The sequence below is a fragment of the Nanorana parkeri genome, unplaced genomic scaffold (genome assembly GCF_000935625.1).
Source record: "Nanorana parkeri isolate BGI_ZX_2015 unplaced genomic scaffold, ASM93562v1 scaffold1646, whole genome shotgun sequence".
In the NCBI taxonomy this organism is placed as follows: Eukaryota; Metazoa; Chordata; class Amphibia; order Anura; family Dicroglossidae; genus Nanorana; species Nanorana parkeri.
Genome location: NW_017307914.1, coordinates 247,035 through 257,905, shown reverse-complemented (window position 1 = coordinate 257,905; position 10,871 = coordinate 247,035).

The window sequence follows — 10,871 nt, the reverse complement described above, 5'->3', positions numbered from 1 at the left end:
ACAAGAATATAAATTGAACCTTTTCGCAGATGATCTACTTCTCTCCTTATCTCACCCACACACTACCTTACCAAATCTATTAGCCACCCTGGAAAAATGTTCTCGCATATCCTGTCTCAATGTTAACACAGACAAATCACAAGCCTTTAACATCAATTTGACGCCAACAGAGGTGGATACAATCCGAGACAACTTCCCCTTTCCATGGCGGAACAACCAACTTGGCTACCTAGGGATTAATCTAACAAAGACCTATGACACACTATATAAGGCCAACTACGTCCCCCTGTTTCACCTAGCCAGAGACCTACTGGCCAACTGGTCCCACCACTGCCTATCCTGGATGGGGAGGGTAAACTCAGTTAAAATGGTCCTTCTCCCCAAATTATTATACTACTTTCACACACTACCAGTTGCAATACCAAGCCACGCCCTGCGAACTCTCCAAAACCAAATTTTAAACTTCATATGGCAAAATAAACGTCCACGGATTCCTAAATATACCATTTGCACTCATAAACGACAGGGTGGATTGGGACTACCAAATCTCACTAAATACTTTCAAGCAGCACAGATAGCACCACTGACGGGCATGTTCCTATCCTCCCAACAACCATTGTGGACTGGTTTAGAGGGGGCACTATGCCTATCCGTTGCCATACAGGCACTACCCTGGCTTCCATCTTCCGAGCGCCCTAAAACCATGAGCCCTATTATGCGCCTAACTCTAAAAATATGGGACAACACCAGCAAATTAATCAGTTCTCAGCAAATTAATATCCCCACACCGGCCACTACTCCCTATTCTAGGCAACCCATTGTTCCCCCCAGGCATGGACTCCCCTGGGGCGTTCACATGGTGGAATACACATAACTTCACATACCTACACAACCTCTTTGATAGAGCTAATGTTCGCAGCTGGCCCTCCATCCAAGAACAACTACAAGCCCCAGCAGCGGAATTTTTCCGATACTTACAGCTAAGGCACTGGGCCTCTAGTTACCTTACCCACAGAGCAACATCAACATCAATGTCCACCTTTGAACATATATGTTACCACACCCCAGCACAACCAAAACTGATCTCCATACTTTATGCCCACCTCAACACGGTCCTGTCTCATAAGAACCATGGCTATGTCTCGAAATGGGAGCGAGACTTGGGAGCTACCAAATCCGAGGCAGAATGGCAACAGATCTGGACCACCGCCGCCACATGCACGGAAATGGCCTATAAATCCATGATGAGATGGTACATGGTCCCTGTCAGATTAGCACACACAGGCCCCGGTAGATCAGCCTCATGCTTCCGCGGCTGTTCGGCACCTGGGGACGTCCTACACACTTGGTGGACATGCCCCATGCTCAGCAGGTTTTGGGCACATACATTCCGTGTCCTCAGAAGTCTTTTCCAGACAACATTGCCCAAAGATCCATGGTTCGCACTCCTGCACCTTAAACCAGTGACTCTCACAAAATCACAACACAAACTTGCAGTGTACATATTGCTAGCTGCCAAACAAGCCATAGCCCAGGACTGGAAAAAGCAATTCGTACACTTCGCAGAAGTAAGACGCAGGATAGATTTCTTCTTTGTTAATGAGAAACTATCTAGCATCCTCCAGGATACACAGGAACAATTCCTGAAAATCTGGGACCCATGGATAGCACCCTTCCTTACCATGGGAGAGCCTAACAGCCGTTTGACCATTTGGGGCTCCAGGGGGCCGCGGCTCACGGAGATGTCCGACACCACATCCCTCCCCCCCTTCCTCCTTCTCCCTCCGATAGAGAACTACCTCTACACTTCTCTCTATTTCTCTCTTTACACCTCTACTGACCATGATAATACGAAATTACGCAGACCGAGTCCAAGGAAGGTCACACATTAGGTGACGGGTGTCGAACTCGGACTTATCGACCCATCCAATGGTGGTCACGACAATATACCAAAATACCCTACAAGTTTGATAAACAGTGATCTCTTAATTCCAGGTTTTTGTGTATTTTTCCATGGTGCCCCCAGATACAGATCAGGGTGCACCATGGGCACCTGCCTATGCCTGCCTCCATTAAAGGCCCCAGCTAATTGGAAGAAGTTATTTTGCAGGGCAAACTCCAGGAGTTCCAACAGAAACTCGCCCTGTGGGCCTGCCCATTGAAATTGGTACTCCAAGAAGAACAATACTGCCTCTAGACCACAGGTCTGTGGGATAGATGTATATAATGATTAAACAGCTATACTGTTTCGAAGGGATCCCTCTTCAATTCCTATATATAGAATACATTTGAGAACATCTCCTGTATCTTTAACATAAGATGTAAATTGTAACACTAGTTATTTTAAAAGGGTATCATTGTATTTTCCCATATTTTCTAGTGGTCCTCCAACACCTAAGACTATCTGTCTTCCCGGTAGATTTTCTTTGTTTTTATGAATTTTTGGAATGGTATAGAAGGTTGAACATTGAACCACTCTATCTTCAAAAATGTATCGTAGAGCATCGGTTCTCAACTCGTGGGTTGCAACACCTTCTGCAGTGGGTCGCGGTTTCATTTCTGCATAGAGTGAAATAGAGAAGGGATTTTTTAGTTCTGCCTCTGGGTACTCCATAATGTTAAATTGTCCCACTATATCTTCACCTTCGGCCGTCGCATTAATTTTAGGAGCCGCGGCTCCCCACATAATATCAATCACTGTGCCCTGTCATAATGTATGGTAATTAAATACACAATGGGGGGCGTGGCTTGCTCATGGCCGCGGACGGTCGCATGTTGAGTGTGCTCCGGCGACTTACCCGGGAACGACCCGCTGGATCTGTCTAGCACACCATTGACCCCCATGATGAGACGGAAAGGCAAGAAGGGTGCCCAGACCCCTGCTAAGAAGTCCACCCCCGTTGCACGGCCGACGATCGGGGACTTTTTAAGACTATCGGGCCTACGGGAGATGTCGCCGCGGCATGACCGCAACATCGGATGTTCTCTGGCTTTAATTAACGCATGGACGAGGTAGAGTCTCAGACCACTGCAGTGTCCCTTTCGGTTCACCAGCTGCAGGAGGAGGTTGACAAACAGCATACCCTCCTACATCATCTCAGCCTGCAGCTGGATGACCAAAAAGACCGCCAACGCCGCAATAATATAAGGCTGCGCGGCATCCCAGAGGCTACGGGTGCACCCGACCTTAAGACCACAGTTCTGGGCATATTTAATATGCTCCTGGGCAACCCTCCTACACATCCCCTTGAGCTGGATCGGGTGCATAGGGTGCCGGGCTACCGCTAATCCACAGCAGCCACAACCCGAGACGTGCTGTGCAGAGTGCCCTTTTTTCAGCAGAGGGAGGCCATCTTGGCGAAGGCCCAGGATAGAGGTCCGGTTAACTTCGATGGGGCACAGATTGCGCTTTTCCCAGACTTCTCCAGTAACACGCTGGCTAAAAGAAAAGCCCTCCGGCCTCTGACCCTGATGCTACAGGACAGAGCCATAATCTAACGCTGGGGATACCCCTTCCAGCTGGTGGCTCGCCGGGATGGCAAGTCGCACGTCCTCCGTTCACCTGCTGACCTGCCGGGCTTCCTGCGTGCTCTTCATCTGCCTTCGGTGTCTCTGGAAGAATGGCCTGACCCGTCATATCCTGACTTGGCTCCCCCGCCGAAGGATCCATCTTGGCTGCCGGCCTTGTCCCAGAGGAAACGCCGCCGCGGCCGGACGCCGCCTCTTCTTCTGCTCCCTAGACTTAAGCAAGCTATTGGCGGGGATGTCCCTTGCCTCCTTTTTTCACGCCAGGAACGTTTGTAACGGAATTTCCAAGTCGTCCTCACACTTCCATGTCACTGCTGAGCAGGGAGCCTTTTAGCAACGCTGATATGGGTTCATTTCCACACCTCCCCTTGAACAGGGTTTCAGCCCTTCATGGACCCACAAGACCGACCTTTGGATCTCTCCAGACCCTACGTGGCTGTCTGTTCTGCACTGGTCTGATGGACCATTGCTTTCTAGGGTTCCGGCTGGACGTGAAGACCCCTTCTGCGGGTCCGTTGCGGGCTTCCCACTGCTCGCATTAACAGGTGTGATGGATAGGGGGGGCAGGAGCCCCTCTTACTGAATGTCTTTTTGCTGTTTGGATTATGTCCTCTCAATTGACTGTATTTCAGGCTATTGCACTAATGTTGGGTCAACTTGCCAGATATGTGTGACTTCATGCTTTGCTTAGTTGTCCGCATCTATGGGTTTTTGTGTTAATAATGTGGCCATTTTGACGGATATATGCGATTGCATGCCTTACCCAATTGCTCACATCCAGGGTTATCACATTAATACTGTCTGTATGCTTTGATTAGTCGTTTATTTTTTTGGCTACTACATCAATATCGTGTCGCTTATGCCAGACCTACCTGACTACATACTTTGCTTAGTCGTTTACACCTACGGTTATAGCGTTAGTGTTGTGTCAATTCTGTCAGACCTATCTTTTTTTTTATTTTTTATTCAAAAATCAGCTTTATATGTGTAAATGAACAATACATGGAAAACGCATACAGGTATACACCATTCTGATTACAAGCAACATAGCTATAGTGGTGCGCCCATTGTGGACGGGCTATCGTCATACGGCAAAGACAGCCCTGACGGGCATATTACGACGTATAGACATTTGGTACTTTCATATTTATCCAACAATTCTCAGAGATAAGCACATTGTGCTACTCTTGTAACATCAAAATAGATTATAAATTATAAAAGCCTAAGGAGTAAGTCATTCTTGTTTGGATCTGTGTTCCCCCTCGCTTCGGGTATCAGAGCAATAGAGTAAATGATGCAGGAGTGACAACTAAATATATGGGAAGAAGGAGGGAGGCAGACAGACATCCAGTCAAGGCAACGAAAAAAAAAAGGGGAGGGGGAGAGGGGGGGGAGAAGAGGAGTAAGAGGGCCGGGGGCCTTACCCGATTTAGCCTGTTTGAGGGCAAGGTCGTATTCCGCCAACGTTGAGCGCAAATCTCCGGTGTAAGAGTGGGCATCTGAGATTCGCTGAGGTATCGGGAAAAAGTTGCGTCATCCTGAAAGAATGGTGGGCTATCCGTCCCGGCGTGGAGGTTGTAGAGTGCACTGTAGAAGGACATGAATTCCTGGGCCATTGCTGCAGAGGACGTCAGTCTAACTCCTGTGCCAGAGGTGAGGTGGGGTATGAACGTCGTGGAGCGAGGGCCACGTAGGGCCGACACTAGGGTCCTACCAGGCTTGTTAGAGAGCTCGTACATGGTACGTCGGCCCTTCAGGAGACTCTGACGCACGTTGGATAGGAGAAGCTCAGTGAGTTCGGTTCTAAGCAGGCCTAACTCCCTAAGGTGAGTAACCGCCAAAGATTTCTTATGTGCGGCCTCGAGAGTGTGAAGTTTAGCGAAAAGTTGGGCTACCCATGTCTCATCAAGACTCCCCTCGCGACACACTTATGCGCCTCCCACACTAGTGGGGGTGCCACGGCAGAGGAGCAATTGTCAGAGAAATAGGAGGAGATGGTGGATTTCAATTCGGATCTAATCAACGGGTCTTGCAGCAGTGATTTGTTTAAACGCCACGAGGGGCTTCTCGGGGCCCAAGGGAGTAATTCCAGTGCCATATGCACCGGGGCATGGTCAGATAGCAGGATGTCAGCAATCGAGGCGTCCCTTACAAGCGGAACATCCCTGTGTCTGAGAAAAAAGTAATCCAATCGGGAGTACGTGTTGTGGACAGAAGAATAAAACGTGTAATCGCGGGTCTGCGGGTTTAAAAAACGCCACACGTCAGTTAGTTGGAGGAGGTGACTTTCCGATTTCAGTTTTTTTTTTTTTTTAAATTGACAATTTTTATTTAGAAGGTTGCATAAAGAAATTACAAAGTACAAAACGTACGACATCATTTAAGGTAGCAAGCGTAATCAACCATCAACCAGAAACCATCATACATACCTTGTTTTGTTGGTCCACTAAAGCGCAGGAGGTAGACTATTCTCCATCCTCCCTCCTACCATATTGTATGTCTTAGCTATATGGCACATAAAGTTTCGTACTGGTTGGTTTCATCTAAACCGTGCTTTCTGACGGATACCTTTCAATTATGATGCATCAATAATTAACTAAACATCATTATAACCATGCTGAGATACAGCAGAGAAAGGAGAAAAAAGAGGTAGGAGAGAGGGAACAGCAGAAGGACAGGAGAGAAGGGGCGATAGGGGAAAAAGCTGGAGGGCCGGGGGTGGGGGGAGTAGATAAGGCTAGGGGGAGAACACCTAGATCAAGTGACAACTAAGGTAGGCACAGAGCCTATGCAAATGCGGAATTGTACCCTCAAATCCAAGGACAGGAGGGTACCACCTATGTGGGGTATGGGGTTGGCGGTAAGTAATCAAGTGAGAGCTCAAGGAGGGGAGATGCACCCACTCGAACAGGACAGTTCAAAACAACAATAGATGAGGTATACCGTGTAGTGAAAGAGTCAATTTAAGCGTGAGCATACACATTAACCTAAACATGAACATAAACATAAAACATATCCCAAGGAGCAATTGGACATCGGAAGCATTATTCCAGTCCGGGCAGCATGGGCACCAGGAGCCGCCCGGTGAACCCAGCAACTAGCTTCCCATCCCCCAGGTGGCAAGGGGGGATGGGCCCTCCCGTGGGCGTGGAGGCAGGGGGCCATCCACGCCACCGGTGTCTCCAGGGGACGCCAAAGGTCCAAGTCCGACCCAGGCGTCCTGGAGAAACCGCAACCAGCGATCACCAGGCGGCCCAGGGGACCACAAGCCAACAGCCGCGCAGTGCAGGAAGGGGCAGTAGGACTGGGCTGGAGAACAGAGCCACGCCACCGTCATCCCCCGGGGCCAGCTACCACTAGTCCCGGGGGGGGGAGGAGCAAGCGCCTCAGAGGATACATAGCAACCTGTGTAAAGAAACAAAAAGCTTTAGGGCCACAACAACGGAATGAAACTGTCCACAGAGTCTGACTTACCCCAGCCCCCCGCACCAAGGAACTGATGTATCATGCCTGCAAGGAGAAAGGGTTAATAACAGTGCAACAGTGCAGATCTAATAAAACGGAAAGGTGCGGGGGGCCCAAAACAGTTGGCAAATCAGTTAAGGATACGGTGTTGCCCAGAGTCCTCTCCGTTCAAGGGTCAGGGTTCCCGGCCTTCCCGAGGCTGGGTAGGAGCCTCCCGGCGGAATGATCGCTGGCGACTCCTGGGTCTACGCTGAGCCCTCGGGGGTATCGAGGCGGTCTCCGGTATGTCATCCGGGAATTCCAACCAGTTAGGCACATCTACCGGGTCCGCCTCCAGGAAACGAAAGAGGGCAGGTAGCTGGTCTGGTGTGTGTAGATGGAAGGTAGAATCTTCACGTCGAACGATCAAGTGAAACGAGTGGCCCCATCGGTATGTGGCAGACGAGGAGCGGATGAGGTCCAGTAGGGGGCGCACCATGCGCCGCATGCGTAGAGTGTGGCGAGAAAGATCCAGCATAATACGAATGGTAGCGCCATCGAAATCAGAGGGACCTTGTCTCCAGGCCTGGCGAATGACTTTCTCCTGGATAGCAAAAAAGTGTACCCTGCATAATACATCACGAGGGGTCGAGGGTGTGGGAGGGCGAGCCCCATTGACACGGTGCACTCTATCAAGCTCCAGGGGGGCATCATGGGGTTTGCCCAGGAGGGTGTTCAGTATAGAGGTCACGGTGTCTCTCAAGTGAATGCCCGCTGTGGCCTCAGGGATGCCCCGCAGGCGTAGGTTATTCCTACGGTTCCTGTTCTCAGAGTCATCTAAGCGCAGGTTCATGGCCAGCAGGCGGGTCCTCGTTAAGGCCGCGTCTGATTCCAAAGCCTCCATCCTGGTGGAGAGGGATGCGGTAGTGTGTTCCACCGCCGTGACGCGGCCGTCCACCTCTGAAATGCGGTGAGTGAGGTCATGTAGCTCCTTTTTTAAAGCCTCCACAATGGATGAGGCCATGACATCTAAGTCCTGTTTCGTGGGCAAATGCGGGAGCAGGGCCTGCAGCCCAGGTTCCCCCTGCACGCCGGGGCCTACCTCGTGACTTGGCAGGGACACACTCAATTGAGGCGTGTGTGAGTCCTGGGATTCCACCAGCGGCAGGGTAGGTGTCCGGATCGGCGATCGAGAAGCGTCAGAGCCCCGGTCTTCTTCCGGCTCGCACACCGGAGTCATAGGGTCATAGTCCCTGCTTTTTAGCCGACAGGAGGCCCGCTGCAGAGGCTCGCGTGAGCGCCATAACAGCTGCGGGTACCGGAGTGGGAGTCACGGGCTGCCGGGCGAAGAAGTGATAGATGGTGGCGCGGGTGTGTCACTGTGAGGCTTCTGCTCCTTGGGCATGGAGGGTAACGGCATAAAAAGTCAATTTAAATCGTCCATCTAGCTCGATAGGTGCAGAGCTCCCCTGAGTTGCTTCCTCACGCTGCCATGTCCGGACCACGCCCCCCCTGTCAGGTCAGACCTATCTGACTGCACACTTGGCTTAGTCGTTTACACCCACGGTTGTGGCATTAGCGCTGTGTCAATTCTGTCAGACCTATATGACGATGCATGGGTCCCTGGCTGGAGGTCTTTTGAGAGGTGATGGGGTTTTTTTGCCCCACTGTTCTGTTTGGGTTTTTTTTCCCCGCGTACCTGTGTGTGCCATGCCTCCTCCAGCCCCAGGCATCGTCATTGTATATCAACCGGGATGCCTGGCGCCCTGACATGTTTACAATGTAGATCTCATTCTGGTCCCATGTTTGTAGTTCCCTCTCTAGATCCCTGCCCCTTCGCCACTCCTTCCCTGCCCGATTTACCCTCCCCCCTACGAACAGGGTGATGCTCCTGACGTGGGCAGTACTGCTAGCACTGGCATCTCGAGCCTCAATTTCCCTGTGTTGGCAGAGGTGTGCACAGACACTGGGCGGCCGTCTCTACTGGCCTAGCCTTGCTGTTAGGGGAACGGGAGGCCCTCTATCCCAGTGCATGTCTTCCCACGGTGTCTCTGCATCCTTGGAATATAAGCCATTGCTTACAGGGGAGGGGGCTCATTCTCCCGTCAGGTCTGGGATGGGGACATGCGCCTAGTCCCAGGGTCTGCTCTTTCCAGGGGCAGACTGACAACACATGGGGCCCCCGGGTAATACAAGATTATGGGGCCCCCTTGTGCTCCGCCCATATACAAGTCCCTCCCACATGCCCCACCTGCATAGACATTCTTGTGTCACAGACATTTTATCCGTTTATGCGCCTGTTTAGCGTGATTTTATAGATAACTTGTTGAAATGTTTTCTACTGCTCGAATGCTCCTGTGTTATATAAGATTCTACATTATATGTTCATGATTCCTCAGTCGTTCCCGGGTATGTGTGCCGTCCAGGCCCTGAGTGATCACTTACCCCCACATAGGCCTACCCCTGCCTGTTATAAGGCGTTTGGGGTAATTTTGGACCTTAGCGTCCTTACTTTAGTGAGTGTTTTGTGTTGTTCGTGAGCCGTCTGTGCCATCTGTGATTTGTTTTGTTTCTCTTTCTTGTCTGAAAGGGTTAATCAAGACTCCTTAACCGGACTTCACAGGAAGATTCGTTAGGAAGGATCCGGGAACATATTCAAACAAACACTAGAGATTGTCTAAACACGTTCAATTTATTGTTTCACAGGCAGGGTTTATATACAAAACTGAAAAGAAACAAGCCATGGGTCATAGAACTGGCAGTTTGCTCATGCGGTGAGGGACAGTAAGTGTGGATAAATACAGTTTAAGATGGAAAGATACAAAGAACCACAAGATAAGAGAAGTGCGAATATACTGACTAACTGATGTTACAATCCTCTGCAAGTCTTGTCTCCTAATATGGTCTGTTAGTAAAGCGGATATATAATAAAACTACATAAACCAGCAAATTATTAATACTGACCCTTATAATCCCCTCTTAGATCATGAATATGATCTACTTCATAAATCATACAGAACATTTTATTTAACCAGTTGACATCCGGAGTGTTAAACCACCTTCCCATCCAGGCCATTTTTCAGTATTCAGCGCTGCGGTACTTTGACTGACATTTATTCCGTCATGCAGCGCTGTACTGAAATGAATTTTATACCCTTTTTTGGGGACACATAGAGCTTTCTTTTGGTGGTATTTAATCACCATTGGGGTTTTTATTTTTTAATATATTAAGGAAAAACTACAGATTTTTTTTTTAAAAAACAGTTCCCCCTATATTAAATTCTAAAACATTTATTATTACCAAATTTTTTGGTAAAATATAAAAGACGGCGTCACGTCGGGTAAAGAGACACCAAACATGTCAAGCCTTAAAATTGCGCATGTGCGCGAAACCTCAAAACAACTACATTACCCAAAATTGGCCATTAGCGACGCATTAAAAGCTTTTACCGCTCATCAGCTTAGTGTTATCAGTGATTGATGGCCCTAAAATGATTGCTCTCACTGCGACGTTCGCGACGATATGTAACATGTGCAGCGCAATTGTCATTTTCGCGCGCTGGCGCATGCGATGCATATTTACGTTTATATGTGCGTAAACGAAGGGGGGCAAAATTATACATAGAAGAGCGTAACCACCTAAAAAATTGTTTAGATGCTAAGCATCCTGTAATGACTAACTGTTTAAATAGATTGGTTGATAACTCACGGTTGTGATGTCATGGATGGACATGCACTCCCTGCAGTCCCGTGCAGTTAGTGAAGTATTTCTGGATGGAAAGATCTGGACGGTCAGGATCTAAATGGTCTAAGATCTAAATAAACCCCAAGTCTCTCCAGGCTGCGTCCTCGGCTGGCCGGGCCGAGCCGCGGCTATTAGAGCAGGAGGGGGAGGACTG